This window comes from Danio aesculapii, chromosome 3 (genome assembly GCF_903798145.1).
Source record: "Danio aesculapii chromosome 3, fDanAes4.1, whole genome shotgun sequence".
In the NCBI taxonomy this organism is placed as follows: Eukaryota; Metazoa; Chordata; class Actinopteri; order Cypriniformes; family Danionidae; genus Danio; species Danio aesculapii.
Window position 1 is genome coordinate 59,119,459 of NC_079437.1, and position 15,199 is coordinate 59,134,657.

The 15,199-nt window shown below is 33.2% G+C and overlaps 1 protein-coding gene across 1 annotated transcript in view; it reads right to left on the reverse strand.

Moving 5' to 3' along the window:
- Window positions 1-15,199, reverse strand: part of LOC130221747 (alpha-1,6-mannosylglycoprotein 6-beta-N-acetylglucosaminyltransferase B-like) — a 209,485-nt gene that overhangs the window by 183,568 nt on the left and 10,718 nt on the right. The gene's annotated exons all lie outside the window — the stretch shown is intronic.

Below are 15,199 nucleotides of genomic sequence, written 5' to 3' on the forward strand. Positions count from 1 at the left end.
GTATTTGAAGTAAAAACAAAGTAACTATAAAATTAACCATGGTTTTACTATGGTATTTGAAGTAAAAACAAAGTAACTATAAAATTAACCATGGTTTTACTATGGTGTTTGAAGTAAAAACAAAGTAACTACAAAATTAACCATGGTTTTACTATGGTGTTTGAAGTAAAAACAAAGTAACTACAAAATTAACCATGGTTTTACTATGGTGTTTGAAGTAAAAACAAAGTAACTACAAAATTAACCATGGTTTTACTATGGTATTTGAAGTAAAAACAAAGTAACTACAAAATTAACCATGGTTTTACTATGGTATTTGAAGTAAAAACAAAGTAACTACAAAATTAACCATGGTTTTACTATGGTATTTGAAGTAAAAACAAAGTAACTACAAAATTAACCATGGTTTTACTATGGTATTTGAAGTAAAAACATAGTAACTATAAAATTAACCATGGTTTTACTATGGTATTTGAAGTAAAAACATAGTAACTACAAAATTAACCATGGTTTTACTATGGTATTTGAAGTAAAAACAAAGTAACTATAAAATTAACCATGGTTTTACTATGGTGTTTGAAGTAAAAACAAAGTAACTATAAAATTAACCATGGTTTTACTATGGTGTTTGAAGTAAAAACAAAGTAACTACAAAATTAACCATGGTTTTACTATGGTGTTTGAAGTAAAAACAAAGTAACTACAAAATTAACCATGGTTTTACTATGGTATTTGAAGTAAAAACAAAGTAACTACAAAATTAACCATGGTTTTACTATGGTATTTGAAGTAAAAACAAAGTAACTACAAAATTAACCATGGTTTTACTATGGTATTTGAAGTAAAAACAAAGTAACTACAAAATTAACCATGGTTTTACTATGGTATTTGAAGTAAAAACATAGTAACTATAAAATTAACCATGGTTTTACTATGGTATTTGAAGTAAAAACATAGTAACTACAAAATTAACCATGGTTTTACTATGGTATTTGAAGTAAAAACAAAGTAGCTACAAAATTAACCATGGTTTTACTGTGGTATTTGAAGTAAAAACAAAGTAGCTACAAAATTAACCATGGTTTTACTATGGTATTTGAAGTAAAAACAAAGTAATTACAAAATTAACCATGGTTTTACTATGGTATTTGAAGTAAAAACAAACTACAAAACTAACCATGGTTTTACTATGGTATTTGAAGTAAAAACAAACTACAAAATTAACCATGGTTTTACTATAGTATTTGAAGTAAAAACAAAGTAATTACAAAATTAACCATGGTTTTACTATGGTATTTGAAGTAAAAACATAGTAACTACAAAATTAACCATGGTTTTACTATGGTATTTGAAGTAAAAACATAGCAACTACAAAATTAACCATGGTTTCACTACGGTATTTGAAGTAAAAACATAGTAACTATAAAATTAACCATGGTTTTACTATGGTATTTGAAGTAAAAACATAGTAACTACAAAATTAACCATGGGTTTACTATGGTATTTGAAGTAAAAACAAAGTAACTACAAAATTAACCATGGTTTTACTATGGTATTTGAAGTAAAAACATAGTAACTACAAAATTAACCATGGTTTTACTATGGTATTTGAAGTAAAAACAAAGTAACTACAAAATTAACCATGGTTTTACTATGGTATTTGAAGTAAAAACAAAGTAGCTACAAAATTAACCATGGTTTTACTATGGTATTTGAAGTAAAAACAAAGTAACTACAAAATTAACCATGGTTTTACTATGGTATTTGAAGTAAAAACATAGTAACTACAAAATTAACCATGGTTTTACTATGGCACCTGAAGTAAAATCATAGTAAATACTAAATGAAGCCTATTTTTACTATGACATTTGAAGTAATACCATGGTAACTACAACATGAACCATGATTTTACTATAGCATTTCAAATAAAACCATAGTAAATACTAGATGAAGCATATTTTTTACTATGGCATTTGAAGTAAAACATAGTAACTATAAAAAGAGCCATGGTTTTACTATGGCACCTGAAGTAAAACCATAGTAAATACTAAATGAACCATGGTTTTACAATGGCCTTTGAAGAAAAAACCATAGCAAATACTACATGAAGCATATTTTTACAATGACATTTGAAGTAATACCGTAGTAACTACAACAAGAACCATGATTTTACAATGGCATTTGAAGTAAAACTATAATAACTACAAAAAGAAGCATATTTTAATATGACATTTAGTGTGGCCAGCAGTGGGCGCTGTCTTTCGGATGAGACGTTAAACCGAGGTCCTGACTCATTGTGGTCATTAAAAATCCCATGGCACTTCTCGTAAAGAGTAAGGGGAGTAACCCCGTAGTCTTAGCCAAACTCCCTCCATTGGCCCTTACCGGCCTCCTAATCATCCCCATCCACAGAATTGGCTCTATCACTGTCTCTCCACTCCACCTATAGCTGGTGTGTGGTGAGCGCACTGGCACCGTTCTCCTGTGGCTGCCGTCGCATCATCCAAGTGGATGCTGTGGAGACCCCCCCCATGACTGTGAAGCATTTTGGGTGTAACTATAATATTACAATAACAATAATTGTGCTATATAAATACACATTACATCACATTACATTACATTTGAAGTAAAACCGTAGTAACTACAAGATGAACCATGATTTTACTATGGCATTGAAGTAAAACCATAGTAAACACTAAACAAAGCATATTTTTACTATGACATTTGAAGTAAAAACATAGTAACTACAAAATGAACCATGGTTTTCCTATGGCATTTGAAGTAAAACCCCAAATACAAATAAAACCCCAACTTGATGCACTGCTTTTAACCCACTGCACTTAAATCGATTTGGGTCAACTCAAAAAAAAAAATCTGCAACAAGTTGCCTTACAATTTTAATTTGAGGCAACTTGGTTTTCTTTTTTACAGTGCTGTTTAAATCAGTATCCTTGTCTATATATATATAGACAGGGGTCAAGTACTGTGTGATGAAGATGCTGGAAAAAACTTTGAGGATTTTTTATTTTTTATTTTGAAGAGCAGCAGGCAGTTTAAGTGCTCAGGACAAACAAGACACAAACAACATAAAAACAGATAATCACCGACAATCAGGAGACAAGACTGCATATTTTTTGAATATTGCAATTTTTATAAATTCAATTATTTTTGTGGAAGATTTGTGAACATCTTTTATGAGGAATCACTTATTAAGATCTAAATAAAATAGCATTAATAGTTATTTTGTTGCACTTCTGTTCAAATTAAAGTCTAAATGAAAATAAATTGTACTGAATTTCAAACTAATCACTTGGGTAATATCAAATATGTTTTCAGATATTACTGTCATTTAATTATCAGCAATGTAAAACGTAACTGTAATTAAATACTGTCGCACATATTTGGTTTTACGTGACATATCCACTTACTTCCCAGCTCTGTCCTAATAAGGCTATTATTTTTATTGTGTTGTTTATTGAATGTACTGTTGTGTTTACTTCCTGTTTTCATGATTTCCTTCTTTAATTGATTGTGTTCACCTGTTCCTTGTGTGGTTTCTTGATTTCTCAATGTATAGAACTTTTACATAAAACTTAAAATTACCCATTATGCTTTGTGTGTACAGCTTTTTACGGCTTTTACACACCAAGTCCTACTAAAGCTATTATCTTTATTGTGTTGTTTATTGAATGTACTGTCCATTTCCATTTTGTCATGCTGTGATTAGTTTCTATTTCCATGTTTTCCTTCATTTATTGGTTTATTGATTGTGTTCACCTGTTCCTTGTTTAGTTTCTTGATTTCTCAATATATAGAATGTAAAAATCATCCATTATGCTGTGTGTGTCAATGACTTTCACACACTTCTTTCAAAACACACCATGACTCACTCAAAATAGTATTGCCACACAGTTTTAGATCGCGACTCAGCAGCTGAGAAACACTTCTCTAGCTGATGACAATTACTAAAGGGAAGTTTTAAGCTGCCCTACATGCAGAAATGAAGAGAACGGTCTATAATTGGATGAAATAACAGAATCATTAATTAATTCATTTATTTTCTTTCGGCTTAGTCCCTTATTTATCAGGGGTCACCACAGCGGAATGAACCACCAACTATTCCAGCATGTGTTTTACACAGCGATGACCTTCCAGCCGCAACCCAGTACTGAGAAACACCCATACACGCTCACAATCACACACACACTAATACACTAAGGCAATTTTTTGTTTACCATGTTCAGCTATAGCACATGTGTTTGGACTGTGGGGAAAACCGGAGCACCCGGAGGAAACACACACCAACATGGGGAAAACATACAAACTCCACACAGAAATGCCAACTGGCCCTGGGACTCAAACCAGCGACCTTCTTGCTGTGAGGCGACAGTGCTAACCACTGAGCCACCATGTATGTTCAGTTGGATCTAACGTGTATGTTAAGTTAGATTATTAATGTGTGCTGGAATGCCTCCAGCAAATATATATATTCTCAGAATGCTATGAGATATTGAAAACTTTTTTTGCTCTAATATCCTGCATTTTCTGCTTAACTAACAGGAGTGTGCTATTTAAAAAAAGGCAGAGTGCTCCCTGCATCAGCCCACACACACACACAAGCTTTCATTAAAAATACATAATAACAAACCTCTCTCAGAATAGCCATTAGTATCCATTAGAGGCATAATCCCAGAACATATGCTGGATGTATTACCGAAGATCGAGCTTGGCCAGAGTGAGGGTGTTAAAGCTGAAGATCTCTCATGTGGAAGAGGATTAGTCAATCAGAAAGTTTTCTCTCAGGATAGGAAAGACGACAGATCCAACATGATAAAATACCATATACGGCACTACTACAGTTGTTGAATATACTGGTAGACTAGAACTTAACGTGAAGCAGAAGGAACTAACTGTGATCAACAGATATCATTTTTGTCCTAATTTATGAATTTCTTTGTATCCTGGCATGATGTCTAGCTTTTGAGGATCTTTTGGTCTACTTCACTTTGTCAGGCAGGTCTTATTTAAGTGATTTCTTTATTGCGAACATTCAATCATTCATTCAAGTCCCTTTAATCATCAGGGGTCGCCACAGCGGAATGAACCGCCAACTTATCCAGCATATCTTTTACACAGCGGATGCCCTTGCAGCTGCAACCCAGTACTGGAAAACTGAAGCACTCAGTAGAAACTCACACCAACACGGGAAGAACACGCAAACTCCACACAGAAATGCCAACTGGCCCAGCTGGGACTTGAACTAGCAACCTTTTCGCTGTGAGGCGACAGTGCTAACCACTGTGCCACTGTGTCACCCCTTATTGCAAATAATTGTGGCAGTAATCAGGCCTGGATGTGGCCTGTATACAAGTGTTTGTATATATTCTACGAAAAAGGGCTATACATTAAGAAATCAAGAAACTAAACAAGGAACAGGTGAGCATAATCAATAAACCAATTTAAGAAGGAAATCATGGAAACAGGAACTAAACACACCAAGACTAATTGTATTATTGTATTATATACAAGTATATTATACAATTATACATACATTTAATGCATCATACATAATATATAAATTATATAATGCTTTATATTTGTGTATATATAAATTATGTCTATGTATATCTAATATATAATGTATTTTATAAATGTATTTAGTTTTAAATGTATTACAAATAGAATTCCTAATGCTGTGTTATAACATATAGTTGTTGTTTATGAAGGTATTTGCTAAATTTCTATACATTTATTCTGAATTACTCTGTTTAAATATAACACTCACTTTTACGAAGACTCTTTTATCACTAAGACATGCGGTACAGGTGAACTGGATAGCCTAAATTGTCCGTAGCGTATGAGTGTGAGTGAGTGTGTATGGATGTTTCCCAGAGATGGAAGGGCATCCGCTGCGTAAAACATGTGCTGGATAAGTTGGCGGTTCATTCCGCTGTGGCGACCCCGGCTTAATAAAGGGACTAAGCCGAAAAGAAAATGAATGAATGAAAAAGGTATTCACTCTGAAATAATCAGTCGTTTCCTGAGCAGAATTGACTTTAAAGTAAAGCCTCGCATCTCTGTCAGCACTGGGCTTCCAGAAAAAACCCCAGTTGCGTCCATCTCGGGCTGATCAGCAGGCGGTGTTTAATGAGCGAGAGCCAGATGCTTTCTGGAGACCTCAGCCTGGGAGTGGTTAATTAATCAGATTGCGCTCTCTTTCCTCAGCGCGACCTCTTCCACAACACCACACAACGCTAATCCATCATCCTCAGCTTTATTCCGGCCTGTGCTGAACACACCGTCAAGCAAGTTTTCCAATTTTCCAGCAAGCGAGTGCAGCTCTTAAGATGGCTATTTGCCACATTTGGGTACACTATTTCCTGTTGGGCACAGCAGCGTTGAAACTCCAAAGGGGAACTGAATATTAAGCGCGCTGGCTCCGTTCCAACACCTCTGTAGTGAGCTCCGTGTAGGCAGAATTTTAAAACAGCATAGGTGTGTTCGCGACATGAAAGCTTTCTCCAGCATTAGACAGAATAATTATGCTGCCTACTGAGATGTCTGCTTTTTTCTCCTGTAAATTCTCTAAAGTCAGCAGTGGAGGTCTTCTTTTAGAGGAGATAAATCCAGCTATAAGTCACATACTGTAGGCTACGTTAACAGACAAACCTATTGTTATGAATATGAATGATATGTTATGCATGCTTATAACAACTGTCATTAAGTGTCCTTTGCTTTTAAATGCAAAGATGACATTGTTTGAGATGTCTTTGCTGACAGCTTGACATAAACAAATGCATCATAACCTGTTTTTATCTTTGTTATGACAACTTGACATAACCAAGTCAACATAACATGTCATAAATCTGTCATAAACATGATGTCATGAGGCACTATAATTGTGTCATGAAGATTGCAGCTATAGGCTGTGTAAACACTCATAAAGCTTTTACCTGAACACTTTACCTGAAGAGGGTGTTCATAAAACTCGCATAAAGCCTTTATAATCATGACATGACACATCATTAAGTGTCATTCACTCAGTTATGTCATTATAAATGCAAAGATGTGTGACATGACATTAGTTATGACATTTGGCATGACATGACACTGACATGACATTTGTTATGATTATCATGAGGCATTATAATTGTGTCATGATGATTCGAGCTATAGGCCATGTAAAAACACAAACTTACTAACTAAATAAATAAATAAATAAATAAATAAATAAATAAATAAAAAACTTGAAGGGGTGTTTATAAGACACAAGTTCATATAAAAACCTTTATAATCAAGACATAACATGTCATGAATATGAATGGGGTTTTATGTACACTTATGACAACTGTTATTTTAGTTAAGTGTCATTTGCTCAGTTATGTCATTTTAAATAAAAAGATGACATTTTTTGAGATATCTTTGCTATGTCAACTTGACATAATACATAATAACCTGTTACTTTACTTTACTTTACTTTACTTTACTTTACTTTACTTTACCTTAATAACACTTTACTTGAAGGAGTATTCAAAAGACTGTCATGAAACCTTTATAATCATAACATGTCATTAAGTGTCATTCGCTCAATTATGTTATTTTAAATACAAAGGTAACATTGTGTGACATGACATTTGTTATGACATTTGGCATGACATGACACTGACATGACATTTGTTATGACATTTGGCATGACATGACACTGACATGACATTTGTTATGATTGTCATAAGGCATTATAATTGTGTCATGATGATTACAGCTATAGGCCATGTAAACACACACACACACACCCACTAAATAAAAAATGTAAAAAACCTTTTGAAGGGGTGTTCATAGGACTGTCATGAAATCTTTATAATCATGAAATGACACGTCATTAAGTGCCATTTGCTCAGTTATGTCATTATAAATGCAAAGATGACATTGTGTGACATGGCATTTGTCAGACATTTGGCATGACATGGCATTTGTCAGACATTTGGCATGACATGACACTGACATGAGATTTGTTATGACATTTGTTATGATTATCATGAGGCATTATAACTGTCATGGTGATTCCAGCCATAGGCAATGTAAACACACAAACTAAATAAATAAATAAAACACTTTACTTGAAGGGGTGTTCATAAGACTGTCATGAAACCTTTATAATCATGCCATGACACGTCATTAAGTGCCATTCGTTCAGTTATGTCATTTTAAATGCAAAGATTTTTTATGACCACATGACATGAACAAATACGTCATAACCTGTTTTTGTCTTTGTCATGTCAACTTGACATTACCAAGTCAAAATAACTTGTCATAAATCTGTCATAAACATGATTGTCATGAGGCATTATAATTGTGTCATGATGATTCCAGCTGTAGGCCACATAAACACATACAATCCTACTAAATAAAGAAATTGAAAAACACTTTACTTGAAGTGGATGTTCATAAGAACTGTCATGAAACCTTTACAATGAAGACATAATATGTCATGAATATGAATGGTATTTTATGTACGCTTATGACAACTGTTATTAAGTGTCATTTGCATAGTTATGTCATTTTAAATGAAAAGATGACATTGTTTGAGATGTCTGTTTTTGTCATTGTCGCGACAACTTGACATTACTGGCATAACTTGACATAACTTGTCATAAATCTGTCATAAACATGATTGTCATGAGGCATTATAAATGTGTCATGACTCCAGCTATAGGCCGTATATGCCGCATAAGCACACACATACTAAATAAAGAAATTGAAAAACACTTTACTTGAAGGGGTGTTCATAAAACTTCTCATGAAACCTTTATAATCAACACATAACACATCATGAATATGAATGAGATTTTATGCACGCTTATGACAACTGTCATAAAGTGTCATTCACTCAGTCATTTTAAATGCAAAGATGACATTTTTGAGACGTCTTTGTTATGACAACTTGGCATAAACAAATACATCATAACCTGTTTTTGTCTTTATCATGACAACTTGACATTATCAAGTCAACATAACTTGTCATAAACGTGGTTGCCACTCTAAAAAAAATTGACAGTTTACAAGCGAATTATTGCATATTAAACTTCTTTTAACATTATTAATTACATTAAATGTTCATTTTCAAACTATGTTTACTAGTTTCTGAGGTAAACTATCTGCTTCCACTTTCAGTAGGGGAACAAATGTCACATAAAATCGTATTCAAACTCACATTAGAGGCATTTAATACTGAAAAAAGCCCCACCTGAGGTGATCATTGTCATAGTAGTTTATGCTGTTCAGCCGAACAGAAATAGAAACCATTTCTAAAATGAAAATTATTTTGGAAAATATTCCTTTTATCATGTGTCATGGCATTGTGTCGCATGTAATTAGTATCATAAAGCTTTATGTTAAAAATGAGAGCATAATATCATGACATACAGCTGCCCAATTTAATCACAATTTAAGCACAAAAAGCTTATAAAATGTAGACATGGCAACAGTTTGAGAGTGTTTTATGAACAGGCCATCCAATACAAAGCATGACAGCCGTGTACACAGTAGTTTTAGTGGAATTTTAAAACATAACATATGTTTTATCAGGTTAATATTGAATAATTTATGTTAAAAACAGTCAAAATCAAACATGGCGGATGGCAGAATGTTGCTATGGTTACCACAGTGTCAATTATTGCAGGTATATGCAACATATATATATATATATATATATATATATATATATATATATATATATACAAAAAGTTTTCTAATTTGAATAAATGACATTCAACAGCCAAACTGACTGCTGAACGACATCAAACAAAACAAAGATGTGCTCAATGTACAAAACTGAACATTAACTGAAGATATTAAGGTAGATATTAGAACTGTGTCCCTGTTCTATATGTACAGGGAAAGATAAACAAGTCTTGCTGTTGCCAGATGTTGCTAGATTAAAAAAAAAATCATATAAGAACAAGACCATAATAAATCAAAATGCTTTATGCAAAATGAAAATGAGACCAGAATATTTTGTGAGCCAAGCCTGAACAAGCACAACTTTTTTTAATTAGTGAACCTGGCAACACATTGATAAAGTATTTTATGAACCACCTTTCAAATTGAAAAGAAAACTACATTTATTTTTCTACTCAGTGTACACAGCCAAACTAAACATTTGCCCTACAATAGATGTAATGCCATGTTTAATATAAAATAGAAGTGTGTCAATGTTTTGTATATACGGGAACGTAACAGGTAAAGAGATATAAGTCTTTCTGTTGCCAGATATTGCTTAAAAAATTACATATAAGACCATAATAAGCAAAAAAAATGTAAACTGAAAATGAGACTTTCATATTTTTATGTGCACTTTCATTCTTGATTAAAACTTGTTCGCTTTGTAAGCCAAGCTCAAACAACAAGAACAAAAAACTGTATAATTATTGAACCTGGCAACACATTTAACCACCTTTCCAATACAAAATAAGATGGCACTTAGACTGCGATGTTGGTAGAAATTCAAAACAAAAATGAGTATTTCAACACTGTAATATTCAAAAAATAAACTCAAAAATAATTGATATCCAACGTGCCAGATCCCAGAATGTTGCTATAGTTACCACCCTGTCAATCATTGCAATTACTAGAGCGAGCTGTGGTTATAAACAAACTAACAGGGGATATGACAGGAAAATAACAGGGAAAATTATTCAAACCTTGACTAATCTATGTTGCCAGATATTGACAGAACAAAAAGCCCATGATAAACAAAACATCTATCCAAAACTCTTATAATATATTAACTAGAACATTTAAACATGGTCATTATAATATCACTTTGCTCATAATAGCATCTCAACCATCCAAAATAGCAGAGCATTGGTTACTGCATCACAATTTTGGTAGTTTTGTTATCACTTAACAGACTAAACGCTAAATATAATATGGAGTTTGCAGCATTAAAAATACACATACACTACAAAAAGTCTTGTCATTGATCACAGCTGTAAGAGCAACAGATAATAACTTGACTTCTAGTTGATCATTTGGAAAAGGGGCAGAAGGTCAATTTTTTTTTTTCATCCGTTGAACTGCATCCCAATCATCACAAATACTGCAGAAAACCTGTTGGAATCCAAGATTCTCACAGTTATCAGTCAAGTTTGGTGAAGGAAAAATCATGGTTTGGGGTTACATTCAGTATGGGGGTGTGCGAGAGATCTGCAGAGTGGATGATCAGCATCAACAGCCTGAGGTATCAAAACATTTGTGCTGCCCATTACATTACAAACCACAGGAGAGGGCAAATTCTCCAGCAGGATAGCGCTCCTTCTCATACTTCAGCCTCCACATCAACGTTACTGAAAGCAAAGAAGGTCAAGGTGCTCCAGGACTGGCCAGCTCGGTCACCAGACTTAAACATTATTGAGCATGTCTGGGGTAAGATGAAGGAGGAGGCATTAAAAATGAATTCAAAGGATCTGAGGAACTCTGGGAGTCCTGCAAGAACACTTTCTTTGCCATTCCAGATGACTTTATTAATCAGTGATTTGAGTCATTGCAGAGATGTATGGATGCAGTCCTCCAAGCTCATGATGGAGTCAGACACAATATTCATTCTGTTTCCACTGCACCATGATTTTATATTCTATACTGGACATCATTTCTGTTAAGTGACAAGACTTTTGTCTAAGCAAAGTCAGACCTTACTGTCCTAATTAACCAATTAAAAGTTAAGGCATGGTCATATTTTATTTTGGTAAAATAAGCGTAATCTAGAGGCCTTTGCCTTTCATATTAGCCACTTCTGATACCAAATGATCAACTAGAAGTCAAGTTATTATTTGTTGTTCCTAAAACTTGGATAGGCGACAAGACTTTAATCAGGTAGTGTAGACACCTAACTGCAACCAAGAGACTTGGCATTATAAATAAATTATATTTTGCCTTTAATATTGCTATATTAGTAGCTTCTGGACGCAATGGTTATCACATCATTGTACTCAAACAGCTTTAACATCTTATTTTGAATAACAATAACACTCTATATTCAATAACAGACTCTATTTTGGTTATAAACTAAATATTATGCCGCTACAAAAGCACCATATGACGTTTTCCTGGATATTTTTCAGCTGACATACAACCCAAAACAGATGTATCTGTCTTTTATATTTGCAAGTAAATCACAGGGGCAGGAAAAATAAGCCGTGATTATTTTGTGTTGCCAGATCTTGTGAGGGAAAAACTAATTCAGGATGAAATCCTTGATAAACCAAAACAACTCCAAAAGCTTTATCGAGGGAATAAATCTGCCACCTGCAGCTTCTTGTTTGATTAGCTTCATAAACTTGATTATTTTATAAACCAAGCCAAACAACAACCTAGCATAGCCTAAGCTAAAAGTGCTAACAATAAGTAAAAATGACATATAGCTGTGTTAAGGATAATTAAGTTAAAATTGCAGAACATACGTCTATGCCTCGAGTAAAATTACTTAGAGGAAGGGTTAAAAGTAGGGCTGCACAATATTCAGCATCAATATCGCAATGTGTGTGTCCGCAATAGTCACATCGCAGTGTTGAGTTGGGATTATTATTGATCATAAGATTCGGTATAAGATTCTGACGGTATGATAGCCTTGGATAAAAATATCAAGGTTTCGCGGTATCACAGTATTGTGATTACTGCTCTAAAATATATTCTTTTTAAATGTCTGAGTAAAAAATAAAAATCCTTTTTCCCATTTGAAAACAATACATGTTATTTTTTTAAACATTTATAATATTTTGGAGCAGTAAACACGTCAGGCTAAATAGTTCAAATGAATAATTGACTTCTGCTGTCTTCATTAGTTCCTTAAACACTGATTTCTTTACTATTTAAAACAGCATTTTGGGATATTTTTTTCTGCTGGAGATACTGCTGTCCTTAAAAAAAAACAAAAAAAAAAAATGTAAATGAAAAATCTTACACATACCTTAGGTTTTAGAGAAAATGTTGGCGGTTTTAAAACCTTGACTTTTCCAAACCGCGGTATAACTTGAAAACGGTTATCGTCCCATGCCTAATCAGCACCACCAAATTATAACAAAAACAATGTGAAAGTTGATCATTATCAGGTGTTTTAAAGCATTTCAAGATCATTTGGGCACAAAAAATACAATATTTGTAACTTTAATGAATAATAAGTTGACTGAAATATTAATACAAGGACAACTACACAGTGTTGTTTTACATTTGATATTGAATTATTCAATTTCTGTACCTGAATGCTTATTTTAACTGGTTATTGATAATTAATATTCTGTATCTTTGCTATGTCGTAATAATTTAGCTTATTGTTTGTTTATTATTTTTTTGTACATTATTCACATCCATATAAAACCGCCCCAGTCAATCTAAATAATGATTCCTTTCCAAACAGAGGTATTCAAGCCATCTGGTGAAATTGTATTTATATTACAATATATATTGCTTAAAAACAAAATATCACAGTGCCAGATTTTTCCAATATCGTGCAGCGTAGCCTAGCCTAGCCTAAAGATGCTTATAATAAGTAAACATGACATATATCTTTGTTAAGGATACTTTAGTTAAAATTGCAGAACATACATCTATATTTCATGTAAAATTACTCAGACAAATGGTTAAAAGTGATTCAAATCACTTTTTTAATCATTATCTGTATACACAGTTCAGTAACTTACACCATTCAACAACCAAATTAACCAAGAAAGCATTCAAACAACCAAATTACCCCCTATAAAAATCACAGGAAAATAAATACAAGCATGAACCCATTCGTGTTGCCAGATCTTTCTGGACCAAACAAAGTGTAAGAAAAGAACAATCCCTAAATTTCACTAAAATGCAATAAAGCCTAAATGACACTTCAAAACTCTTAATCTTTTTTTTTAGTTTGTCCCTCCACCAATCAATCAACTGGCCAATCAATCAGTCAACCAATAAATCAATCAATAAGTCAATTAATCCATCAATAAAATGATGGTGTGGACATGGCATAGCTTTGTACCTCCCCCCCCCCACTAGTCAATCAATCAATCAATCATTGATAATAAGTAATAAGTGGACATGGAACCGCAATCAATTAACCAATCAGTCAATCAATTAATCAAACTGGTCAATCGATCAACCAATCAGTCAATCAATCAATAAAATGTGTGTAATAAGTGGACATGGCATAGCTTTGTACCTCCACCTCACCAATCAGTCAATCAACCAATCAGACAATCAATCAGTCAGTTAGTCAGCCAATCATTCATTCATTCATTCATTCCATCAATCAATCAATCAATCAATCAGTCAGTCAACCAATAAATCAATAAAATGTGTGCAATAAGTGGACATGGCATAGCTTTGTACCTCAGACCACACCAATCAATCAATCAATCAATCAATCAATCAATCAATCAGTCAATTGGTCAATCATTCAGTCAATCATTAAATAAATCACTAAATAATCAACCAATCAGTCAGTGAGTCAGCCAATCAATCAATCAATCAATCAATCAATCAATCAATCAATCAATCAATCAATCAATCAATCAATCAATCAATCAGTGAGTCAGTGATTCAATCAATCAACCAATAAAATATGTGTATTAAGTGGACACGGCATAGCGTTGCACCTCCACCCCTCAATCAATCAACCAGTCAATCAATCAGTCAGTCAATTGGTCAATCATTCAGTCAATCATTAAATAAATTGCTAAATAATCAACCAATCAGTCAGTCAGTGAGTCAGCCAATCAATTAATCAATCATTCAATCAATCAATCAATGAGTCAGTCATTCAATCAATCAATCAATCAATCAACCAATGAAATATGTGTAATAAGTGGACATGGCATAGCGTTGCACCTCCACCCCTCAATCAATCAACCAATTATTCAATCAATTAATCAATCAATCAATCATTAAATTAATCAATAAAATGTGTGTAATAAGTGGACATAGCATAGCTTTGTACCTCCAACCCCACTAATCAGTCAATCAATCATTTATTCAGTCAACCATTCAGTCAATCAATAAATCAATCAGTCAGTAAGTCAATCATTCAGTCAATCAATCAATAAATCATTCAATCAATCAATCAGTTAGTAAATCAATCAATCAATCAATAAAATGTGTGTAATAAGTGGACATGGCAACACAGCAAAAGTGAAGCTGCCTAACAAAATAATAAGCAAAA